Below are 12,505 nucleotides of genomic sequence, written 5' to 3' on the forward strand. Positions count from 1 at the left end.
CACACGCACTTGAACACTCAAATGCTTGGTAGCTCCTCTCTGTACTGTATCAGGTAAATTGATAACTTGTCTCTGGGATTAATTTTATAAAAGATGACACTGGTCAAGAGGTCACACCCTCTTTGGTGACCCAAAAGCCTAAACCCGAGAATGAAACCCTTGAGGAAATTGCGGCCTACTTCTCAGCCAGGCGCAGCTGGAACTTGCATGATAATCCCAGCAGGTGGCGCACTTGTCCTCTCGATCTCATCCAGGCCTAGTGTTGAAAACAAAGACCAGAGTGAGGAAGGTGGGGAAGGAGGCGGGCCACCGTGGTAGAACCCCAGCTAGGGAGGCTACCTGTAAAAGAAGATCAAGGCCTGCGACCTCCAGTTATCTCCGCAGGGCAACAAGGGTTGGAAGAAAGGGAAGAGGGTAGGCAGGGCAGACTCCCAGGGAGCCCCTGATGGACTCCCCCCTCCATATCTGGTTTCCTGAGATAGCACCTCCTTGCTGCTTCTGCCACAGATTAGTCAATCCTGGGTTCCTGTCTGTTATGATTCATCAGACGCAGCTTCTCCAGACACGGTCCAGGATTTGGCCAACAGACATTTCTGTTCCTTTGGTAGATGGTGGAGACAGGATGCAAGCCCAGGGTTGCTTGGACTAAGTCTCGATTTCTTCATCTGTATAAGAGAGAGATTAAACTTAACTCATCCTGACAACCCAGCTTGGAGTGGATTAATTATGTATGAAGGTATCTGAGTCGTGGAAGATGCCCATCAATGTTGGTTAAACTCCTATGCATGAGCTGCCTCTTCCAGGGAAGCCCCTGTGTGAGCAGAAGGCTCTTTGGTTCTGATGTGAGGCAGGTCTGATGTGTTGCAGCCCCGTGGGTGGTGAGGGCCCTGGGTAACTGGCATCTGGGTTTCCTTGGCTGTAGTAATTAGGGCGCCACGGGGCTGCGTCCCCAACACCTCAGCCGCCTGCTCGGCTAGCTTATGCCCGAAATAACAACACACAAACTGTATTCATTTAAACACTGCTTGACCCATTAGCTCTAGCCCTTACTGGCTAATTCTGATATCCCAATCAACCCATTTCTAATAAACTGTAGCACGGGTCTTACCGGGAAGATTCTAGCCTGGGTCGGAGCTTCATGCGTGCATCTGCCCAGGAGCCGGGAGCATGGCGTCTCTCTGAGGCGTCTGCTCCTGAGAGGAAAGCTGTCGAGTCTGAGCTCACTTCCTCTTCCTCCCGGCATTCTGTTCTGTTTACTCCACCTACCTATGTCCTAACCAATAAAATGGGCCAAGGCAGTTCCTTTATTAGCCAATGACCTTCCTCCATCACTTGGCAGCTCAGTCCTCTTCTCTTCCCTGCTGTAGGCATTGTCTGAACAGAGTCAAATGGCACCCATCTGCCCCAGATTCTTAATGGCTCCTTAATGCCTACAGAGTGAAGGCTAACCTCAGAACTGATACTCAATGTCCTTTATAAGCTACAGAGTGAAGGCTAACCTCAGAACTGATACTCAGTGTCCTTTATAACCTACAGAGTGAAGGCTAACCTCAGAACTGATACTCAGTGTCCTGTATAACCTACAGAATGAAGGCTAACCTCAGAACTGATACTCAATGTCCTTTATAACCTAATTTCCACCTACATTTTAAGTTCTTAGAACAAAGCTAAAGAAATGGCGTAAATCTGAATTAACAGAGTAAAGCCCAGGAACTGGAGAGGACGGAGGCTGTAGGTAATGAACAAAGACAGGTCTGAGTACCAAGAAATGGAAGTTCTCCACCCCACACCCCCATAGTCTCTCTCTTTCTGTGTCAGGGGGTGTCTTGCTATATAGCTTAGACTGGCTTCAAATTCATGATTCTCCTGCCTTGGCTTCCTCTGAGGGCCTGATGTTCTCTTGATGTGTCTTTCCTTAAGGACAGAGTTGTAGCATGATTAATAAAAACCTAGAGGCAGAAATTGGGGTTCAACCTGAGGGTCAGGGAAGCAAAGCCATCAACCACTGGCTCTTACCTCTACCTCAATCAGAAATGGAGATTCTGCCTCCAGGAATCTCAGAATGAGACTGTGTCTGAGAGCTGTCTCCTCCCGTCTTATATTCCTCTCGAGGGCTGGGATTAAAAGTGTGCACCACTACCACCTGCTTTCTATGGCAAACTAGTGTGGCTACTGGGATTAAAGGTGTGTGTCAACACTGCCTGGTCTGTAAGGCTGATCAATATGGCTGTTTTACTCTCTGAACTTCAAGCAAGCTTTGTTTATTAAGTACAAATTTATAAAAATTTCTTTGTATTTATTAAAATACAAGTGAAATATCACTATACCCAGCATGGATGAACGAGAATGAATGAATGAATGAATGAATGAATGAATGAATGAATGACAAGTGTCCTGGAAGTGCCAAGGGTTGGCTAAGTGACTTTGTCCAGTGTTTCCTAGCCCCTGACCTTTGCTAACCAGAGAAGCTGGAGAGGGAGCTGCTGGGGAACAGTGCAGCCAAAGAAAAGAACTGTACCAAGCAGAGCAGCCTTGGTCTAGAAGCAGGGAAGTCATGCTGACAAGGACGGCAGCCTGCTGTGCCCACAGCCTCTCTGAATGCTCCATCCTAAACCTCCCAGGAAGGTGACCCTGGCTGCAGGGCTCTGGTCAGCCAGGGGGCGTGCCTGTCCAGCCATCTGTTTCCCAGGATACCGTTTCCCTGGCACAGATGGTACCCAGAACTTCCTCCCCATGTCAATCAGCTGTGGAGGATGCCGCATTGCTGGGGCTCAGCCTGGTCTCTTTTGACCCCGTTTTCCCCATCCCTCACCTCTCCTCCACTCTCCTCCATATGGTGGTTTCATTTCAGTGTTCTCCAAAAAGAACTCCTTCATCTGGCTGGCTGCTCAGCATCTCACAGGTGGAAATCTAGAGCATTTAGGGGAGTTTAAAAGGCACTTTCTCACTCTGCCTTCTTTCCAGCCTGGGGATCGAACCCAGGGCCTTGCGTGTTTGACAGACGCTCTGTCGCTGAGCCACAACCCCAGTGCCCTTTTCATTGCTTGCTAAGGAGGGCATCTGTCTCCCCCTTACCACCCTGGGACATCCTCAGTTTCTCACCGGGAATCCTGAATCAGCCTCTAATCAGGCTGCTCCCTTGTTCTCAAATTCAGCCTTTGCAACCCTCTTTGGGGTGTCACCCTGCAGCAGGACAGACAGACAGACAGACAGAGGGAAGAGGCGGGGAAAGGCAGCCCTCAGCCTGGAGTCCTATTAGAGTCTCACAGCGGCTGACAGTTAAGAACTGCAGGATAATTCTGTGAAGGTTGCCTGTGTAGAGACAACATTCCTTTTTTATAGCAGCATTTCAAATAAGAATGCTAAAATATCAATAAATCATGCTTTAGGCCTAAGCCGGCCTCTGAGTTTGGCCTTATTCCTTCCCCATATGCAAACTTGCAATTTCCTTGGAATCTCACAAGAAACCCCATTTACAGTGAAAGGCATGTCAAGTCCCGTGTACAACCCTTGTGACCCATGCTTTCTTAACAAGGCTCTCCAAGGCACCACTGGAGCAGCTCTCTAACCTCATGTATTGGGAAAGAAGGGAAAGGGGGTGGTTTCTTGGCAGTCCTCTGAGAGGTAGTGACAGCTACCCAGATGGTATTTATGGTGACTGATAAGACATCTGGGTGTGACTCTCCCTTCAGAAGCCCATACTCACCCTTGAGTCTTCCCACCCCCTCCAGCACCCCTCTTTTTATTAACCCTGTACATAAACCTTTGTTGAAATATCTTCATAATAAAACCCAGATCCACTTCATATCAGCTCATCCTGAAATTCTTTTCTGTGGCAAAGTCATGAGTCCCAGCTCTGCCTGAAGAAGCCTGTGGGCAGCACTGCTCCGACAGCTAAGGTGGCATCGTGGGGCTGTGTCTCTGGTCCATGCCCATGCAGCCGTCGACAAACCTGGTTTTGTTTTACCCTCCAAACGTGATCTCACCTGCCCAGACTTCTTTACCTTAGGAAATTACAACCCCAGCCAGAAATGTGGAGCATTTCTGCCTGCCGCCTCTGTCCCAGACAGGCCTCATCCCCAACTCTGTTTAATGTAGAGCGCACCCTGACTGTCTGTCTCTTAATGCGCTCTCCTTGGGCCGTTCTTCTTTATCCCCGTTCTCCGTGGGCCGTTCTTCTTTATCCCCGTTCTCCGTGGGCCGTTCTTCTTTATCCCCGTTCTCCGTGGGCCGTTCTTTATCCCCGTTCTCCATGGGCTGTTCTTCTTTATCCCCGTTATCACGGCACAAACCATCCTCAGCCTCTACCTCCCATATTATGTTGCTTCCCATCGCCTCTCACCTCACTCCCCTGCCTCCGTCAGTCCCGGGGTCCCTCTCTATATTTCTAATGACAGAGCCTTTGTAATTTCCATGCCCACCCTCCTATGTGCACCTGGACACACTCTCCCTGCTCTTCAAAAGAGCGCTTCTTTTCATTTTTTAGGGCTCATCTAGGTCACTTCCTCAGAGGAACTCCAAACAGCTCCATCTGAAGACAGTTCCTCTCTGTGTCCCCAGGCCCTGTTCCTTGTGGCTGAGAAGCTTGATTTGTTCACAGTATGTCCACAAAGCCAAGCAGAGTTCTGGCCCAGAAACTATTCTAACAAACAGTGACGTGCAGGTAGTGCATGACAGGAAGAGAGTTCCCCTTCTGCAGTCCTGACTGCGTGTGTTCGAAATCAGCCAAGAGGGGAAAGCTCACAGAGCCATTGGTGCCATGGTGCAGACAAAGGCTCTGACCAGCGGGTGAGCAAAAGGAATGTGGGTCGGGTGGTTTTTTTTGTTTTTGTTTTTGTTTTTCGAGACAGGGTTTCTCTGTGGCTTTGGATCCTGTCCTGGAACTAGCTCTTGTAGACCAGGCTGGTCTTGAACTCACAGAGATCCGCCTGCCTCTGCCTCCCAAGTGCTGGGATTAAAGGCGTGCGCCACCACCGCCCGGCCTGGGTCGGGTGCTTTTATGATCCCCGGCTATGCCTCCATTCTGTGATATCTGAATTTTTTTTTTTTACAGAAGGAGGGGTTTATTTGGGCTTACAGTAGGAGAAGGATGAGTCAGGGAGGCATGGCAGAGGGCCAGCATAAAAGCCTGAAAATTGGGAAATAGAGAACTCACCTCCTCAGCTGAAAGCATGAGATGGTGGGGGAGGGAGCGGTAAACTGGAAGACGGTGAAACTTCTACCTCACAAAGCCCATTCACAATGATTTGCTTCCTCTAGGTAGGCTATACCATCTACTCCTCACCAAAGAGCTTCATCAACTGGGGCCCAGACGTTCAAATACCTGAGCCTTGGGGGAATATACCTTATTAAAACAACCACATGTTCCTCCTTTCCTCCCACCTTCCCTTCTCTTCTTCCTTCCCTTCTCTTCTTCCTTCTACTTTTCCTTCCTTCTACTCTCATTCCCACATAATCCAAGATGATTTTTTTAGAAATGTCCTAAACTGTTTAAATCTGAGCCTTAGACATAGAAACTCTATAGATAGAAATCATTGAAAGTTTTCTTCTAATTTCTGTGAGATATCTGAATTTTTATAAAACTGTAAGAGAAACGGAACTCTGGACCAAGGACGCAGGAAACTCCAGAACAGAAGCAGCTGCTATCTGAGTCTTGGTGTCCGAGGAGCTGACTTAGACCAGTCTGCATGAAGACTCCCAGGAGAACAAGAACTCTGAGAGTTGGGGTGATGCACTTAGTGCCTCATTATCAACTGGATGGCATTTAGAATCTTGATAGAAACAAATTCCCGGGCGTATCTGTGAGGGAGATTCTGGATTGGGTTGATTGACTTAGGAAGACCCACCCTAAATGCGGAGGGCACCAATCGGTGGACTGGAGTCCTGAGGTGAATAAAAAGGAACAGCTTTTGTTTCTCTCTGCTTCCTGACCCCAGATGCAACGGGCCCAGACACCTTGCCTTTCTGCAGCCATGACTTATCCACCGAGACGGATTATGTCTCTTCGAACTGTAAATCCGAATAACCTTTCCCTCCCCTAAGTTGCTTCTTTTCAGTCAGTTGGTCACAGCAATGAGAGCAGTAACTAAATCCACTGGCTTAGTTCACACTTTGCAGTCGTCAGGTAAGCCTTACAGGTCACACAACTAGCCCCAAGTCCTTGTCCGGTAGAGAAATGAAGGCACCAGAAGTCACAGAGAAAAAGATTCTCTGCAGAGGATAAACAAGTCAGAATCACTGGGAAGATGCTCCAGAGGAGTGAGGTAGAAGCTCTGGGCACTAGGCTGTGTTCCTGCTAAGACCAGACCAATCAAAAGCCAAGGAACTAGTGAAGGATCTGGGACCTATGGCTTCGTGGTCTCAGGTGAGGTTAGAGAAGGAAAACGAAGAAGAAACCTCCTAATATAAAAGCCATCTCACGGATTCATGATATTCCAGGCGGAGGCAAGGCTGGGATTGGCAGCAGCAGGAAATCCTCTTTCAGGGAGTCTCCCTTTCCAGTGATCACCGCTGCCTGTCTAACCTCGGCAACCGTCTTGTAAAGTTTGTAAGGTTTGGGAGCTCCCTGGGGCCTTGTAATTTGCATTTATCTGGGTGTGTGCACACATTTCCTTTACTTCTTGAGTCTTAGGATGCTCTCAGGGGAGGATGTTTCAGGTGAGGCTAGAGCTGCAGAGCACTGGGCATGCTCTGTAGGTTCCCTGCCCTTCCTACATGTTTGCTCTGCCCCTTTTCCATCTGGGCTCTGGTGTAGGTGCGTGGGCCCACCCAGACCAAGGACTGAAGTCACATGGATGGCCTTCCCCAGGCAGGGACTTCCAGGGCCCGAGGCACGTCATGACTGAGAACTGGAGCCCCAGAACATGAATATCCCGGCCTTGTGCCCCTTTCCACACCTCCTAGTGCTCCTGATTTTCCAAACTTCCATTAATAAGTGTGTAGAAGGGTACACCTGCCAGCCAGAAGGCCAGCCATCAGCTGCTCAGTCTGGAGGCCAGTGACCTCCCTACCTCCCACTGGTGAGACCCAAAATGAAGGAGAATGGCTTGGGGTGGAAATGGCCTTTGTTGATTGCTGGGCGTGCCTGGGTGTGATCTGTCTCCTTCCACAGAGTCCTACTGTGTAGTAGCATCAGACAAGGCTCTTTTGTGGTTGTCACTGCAGAGTCATAGTGGTGGGTGGGGGTGGGGTGGAGTGTGTGTGTGTGTGTGTGTGTGTATGTGTGTGTGTGTGTGTGTGTGTGGAGTTCTCTCCCCTGCTATCACAGTCTGGCTCCAAGAAGCCCCGTTGATTTTGGTCTACTCTGCACCTCCGATCAGCTCCCTCTTCTACTCCAACTCTAGAGTCCTTCTGTAGGCTTCCCCACTTACATGACCTGCTGAATTCTAGTCTATGATTGGTAGCCAAGTGATCACTTTAAATCGTCTGATGTTCTCACTCCTAAACCTAAGGCCTGCCATAGAACTAAACGTACACCTATGCTCCTCATCGCATCCTCTGAGCCTGGGGTGGACTCATTTCACCAGAGCCAGCCAGAGTTCCCTGCTGTTCTCAATCACACAAAGCTCTTCTTCTGCACCCTGCTCCCAATACCATAGGTTGGTGCCCAGGTTTCGACCCAAGCATGAGCCTCTCGTGTATCATACTTTCCAACACGACTGGCTTGGTGTCTGCTGAACCAAGTGAGCCTTTGAGGAGGCAATCTTCAGGCACACCATGACCTTGTGTTCATTTTCTGTGTGGTATCCCCACCGTCTAGAACTCAATCTCCTTCTCATTAGCATTCCATGGTATGGGGCCATGGAGGTCTTTGTGCTCACAGACACACACGAGGGGAACCTAGGGTGTTACGCACACAAGCTTGTTCCCTCAAGAGAAGGAAGGCAAAACCTGCTCTCTGCCCAGGAGGCTGAAGCAGCTGTGCTTCCTAGCCTGGTGACACTGTCTGTGTGGCCAGAGATTTTCCGGCACTAGGTATTTCCCCAGACACTTATCGTGGATTTGTTTTTCTCACTCAATCTACAAGCTTTACAAGGAGTTTTTATATAGCCACGTCTGATCTGTATTTAGCTTACTTTGTTCTTCATAGAGATTTATGTATTTTTTGTTGTGTATGCAGGATCAAGTTTTCACCAAATGGTGCTGTGCTTAAATAACCCTAAAATAAACCACTTGGGGTCAGACTTTTGAAGTTTGGAACAACACTAGCAACTGAGTCACACTGAGCCAAGCTGCCTTCTTGCCCCTCATGGTAGCTCATCACTCTGCTGGCCATGAAGCTTGCAGAGATCCCTGCACAGTGGGAGCAGTGTTTATGTTATACCCCTGAATCTGTTCACCTAGAGCCCTCCCTGGGCAAAACGTCCAGCAGCCCCTGGCTTCTGTTTTCTGTAACCTACCTAAGATTCACTAATTAAAGTACTAAGACTCCTCTAGCTGATTGTTTCTTTGTATTTGATGCCAAACCCGTAGGTGTTCTCTTCCTTCCTGCTGCCCCATCTCACTCTATCTGCTCCAACCCACAGGGACAGAACCCTGGACCCCAGCACCAACTCCCTTGCCACTCCCCATCAATGGAAGGCAATCCACTCAGGTACCCAAACTTCTCTTAAACAAAGAGAATTAGGAAATGGAGTTAAAAATTAAGAACTTGGAGAAAGCCAGGAAAGAGCTTGTCCCAGTCATAGAGGAAGTCAGATAAATCACATGTACCAGGTGATGTTGGAGATGCCCATGCCTGGTCCAGCAGTTCACAGCGTCATGTATGTGCTTGCTCAAGCTGTGTGTCCATCACTCTAAACCAGCCTTAGGTGTCCGGGGAAAGCACTAGAGAGTTGCGTTAACACCAGTTTTACCTTGCACTTGTCAAAGTATCACAGACACAGGTCTGAGTTGGTCCTGCATCTCTTTATTTCCTTGTCCCTTTGTATCGTCCTTGATCCCCATCTCTGGGTAGATATAATAGCTAATATTTATGAGCATTGTTGCAAGCCAGACATTGTTCTGAGCCTTTCATATAGTTAGAGTATATAATTCATACAACAGCTCCATGAAAGAAGAATTGTTATCCATATTTATTACAAAGAAGAAAACAGGTCCAGGAAGTAACTTGGTCCAAGGTCATGTGACTAATAAAGAGAGCTGAGAGTTGAGTTGCTCCCAGGCAATCTTGTTCCGGAGTTTGTGGTCTTAACCCCTCCACACTGTGTGTCTCACACTAAATAGTGGTAGTGAATACTCCTTGAGAAATGCAAGCTCCCGAAAGCTCTCTCGTCTCTACTAGTATACTTCCTCCCCAGGGATATAGAGTACCAGGGTGGGGTGCTCTTCTCCTGGCCATCAAGTGTCCAGGACACAGCCTCCCAAAACAAAGGGCACATCTGTGTCCTCAGAGAATGCATGAGGAAGAATAAAATAATGGGGGAGCCAGGGTTCTGGGTGAGAAGTTACAAATAGCAAATGTTTGCCAAGTTCTAATCACGTGTCAGGCATGGTTTGGAGTATTTCACATACGAACAGAAGTGATTGTGCTAGCCAGCCTCTGCAGATCCTCACCTCTGCAATTCATGCCCTTGTCTAGTTGCTCCCCTCCCCCATGCTGAGCGGAGCTAGCCTGTGTGACCAGGAGATCCATCACCACCTTCTCCTGTTCTTTAGATGGTTCTTTTGGAAAGAAGGCAGCCACCGCATGGTGAGGACGTTCACCAGAGCCCGGTGGGGAAGCCGGTGGCCAACAGCCGTACAAACAAGACCACCGAGGAATAGATCTTCCATTCCAACTTGAGACTTCAGGTAACACAGCACCAGCCAGCATGTGACACGCCTTTGAGAGACAGCTTGACCCAGAACTGCCCAATGGGTAACCTCCGAATTCCTGATCCATACAAATGTGAAGAGATATAAGATGATTATTGTTATTTTATGTCACTAGGTTTGGGGGCAATTAGTGACAACTCTACTGTACTAACGCAATCAGCACAACTGTGCAAAATGCATCTTTCTAAGTGCTAAAGGTGAAGTCGTTTTGAATTCCTAGAGTGACACAGTTGGGAGGAGGACCTTAGTCTACCGGGGAAATTCCACCGGAGCCTTCCCTCTGGGAGGTCATGTGACAATGTCTCTGCTCTGAGTGTTTTTCTGGGTGGATGTAGAAGTTCATATTGCAGGGGTCTCCAAATGTTGCTAATCCTTAGAATTGCTTTATTAAAGATCTATCATCTCTAGTACCCTTCCAAAATATTTCTTCTTGCTGGGTCTAGAACCAGGTCTTCAGGTGATTTCCCATACGTGTTTCAGGGCCCACTGGTCTTCTTGGAACTCCTCCTTCACAACCATGGCAACCTCATTTCTCTGAGCAGAGGAAATTAGAAAATATTGCATTAACCAAGGATCTTATGGTGTGACCCCCCTCAGAGATTCACTTCCCTTTCTTGTCTTATTCTGAGAGCCACTGAGCTGTCTGCCTGCCTCTGAACAGCGTCATCTGGATCACATGGCTGTAATAATTACTATTGCAAGACAAGGAGAAGAAGGAGCACACATGCTCATAATGGCCACACCTAGAGGTGCATCACCCATGCCCACCCACATTCACTAGCCACAGTCTAATGATATAACTGCAAGGCAGGCTTCAAAATACCAGGAATGCATAAATGCAGGGATACCCCAGAAACCTCTGTCATGTCCATTATTTGATTATGATGATTTAAGGATTCCAGGAGCTAACATGTATTGAGGGCTTCAAGTGTGTTCCAGGTAAGGGCTTCAAGTGTGTGTGTGTGTGTGTGTGTGTGTGTGTGCTTAGTCCATTTCTCTCTCATGGGAACTCCATGGGGTGCGACTCTTTCCATCTGTTTTACAAGTGAGGAAGCTGGTTCTTAGAGAGGTTAAGTTGTGCGACTCTAGAGTCCAAACCTAACACCGGAACCACAGTCACCTGGGGGTGTGTTAGAAATATGAAGTCCCGCCTCCCACCACACCTAGGCTGGCTGAGGCAAGTGTGCTGCGTGTGTGGTTGTGTTATATGTATGTGTGTATGCTCATATTGGTGCAAGGGTACGTGTGGTTGTGTTATATGTATGTGTGTATGCTCATATTGGTGCATGTGTGGTTGTGTTATATGTATGTGTGTATGTTCATATTAGTGCATGTGTGGTTGTGTTATATGTATGTGTGTATGTTCATATTAGTGCATGTGTGGTTGTGTTATATGTATGTGTGTATGTTCATATTAGTGCATGTGTGGTTGTGTTATATGTATGTGCGTATGCTCATATTAGTGCATGTGTGGTTGTGTTATATGTATGTGTGTATGTTCATATTAGTGCATGTGTGGTTGTGTTATATGTATGTGTGTATGCTCATATTGGTGCATGTGTGGTTGTGTTATATGTATGTGTGTATGTTCATATTAGTGCATGTGTGGTTGTGTTATATGTATGTGTGTATGTTCATATTAGTGCATGTGTGGTTGTGTTATATGTGTGTGTGTATGTTCATATTAGTGCATGTGTGGTTGTGTTATATGTATGTGTGTATGTTCATATTAGTGCATGTGTGGTTGTGTTATATGTATGTGTGTATGTTCATATTAGTGCATGTGTGGTTGTGTTATATGTATGTGTGTATGCTCATATTGGTGCATGTGTGGTTGTGTTATATGTGTGTGTGTATGTTCATATTAGTGCATGTGTGGTTGTGTTATATGTATGTGTGTATGCTCATATTAGTGCATGTGTGGTTGTGTTATATGTATGTGTGTATGTTCATATTAGTGCATGTGTGGTTGTGTTATATGTATGTGTGTATGCTCATATTGGTGCATGTGTGGTTGTGTTATATGTATGTGTTTATGCTCATATCGGGGGAAGTGAACGTGTGTTTGTGTTTATGTGTATGTATGCATGTTCATATTGGTGCAAGTGTATGCACAGGTGTCTGCTTGAGTGTGGAGACCAGAAGATAGCCTTGGTGCTGTTTCTCGGGTACCAGCCACCTTTTTCCTCCCCTGAGATGGAGTCCTTCATTGGCCTGAGATTTGCCTTGGTGGCTACGTTAGCAAGGCTTAGGATTCACCCACCTTTGTCTCCCAGGTGCTAGACTTACAAGCATGCCTAGCTTAAAACAAACAAAAACGTGTTCTGGGGCTCGAACCCAGGACCTTGTACATGCAATTTAGGGAATGAGCCTCTCTCCTGCCCAAAACGCTGTTTTTAAGGAGCTCTCCAGGTGGTCTCCAGTCCTGTTAAAAGTGGGAGGCGTCTACATTCCGCCATCCTGTAGCTCCCCTGTCTCACCAGCAATCCTCCTGACTCTTTTCTGCCTCTCAGTGTCGGAGAGCATCAAAAAGAACACACCTACCCAAATGGTTTAAAAATGTTTTCTTTGCCTTGCTGGAGTTCCCTGCATCCTCAGCTCTCCTCAAACCGGAGAGCTCAGTCATCTGAACAAAGAATCAGACAAAACTGAGCCAAAGCTCCAACTGTACACGTGAAGGAAAAAAGCA

This window comes from Microtus pennsylvanicus, chromosome 2, assembly GCF_037038515.1.
Source record: "Microtus pennsylvanicus isolate mMicPen1 chromosome 2, mMicPen1.hap1, whole genome shotgun sequence".
NCBI classification, from domain to species: domain Eukaryota; kingdom Metazoa; phylum Chordata; class Mammalia; order Rodentia; family Cricetidae; genus Microtus; species Microtus pennsylvanicus.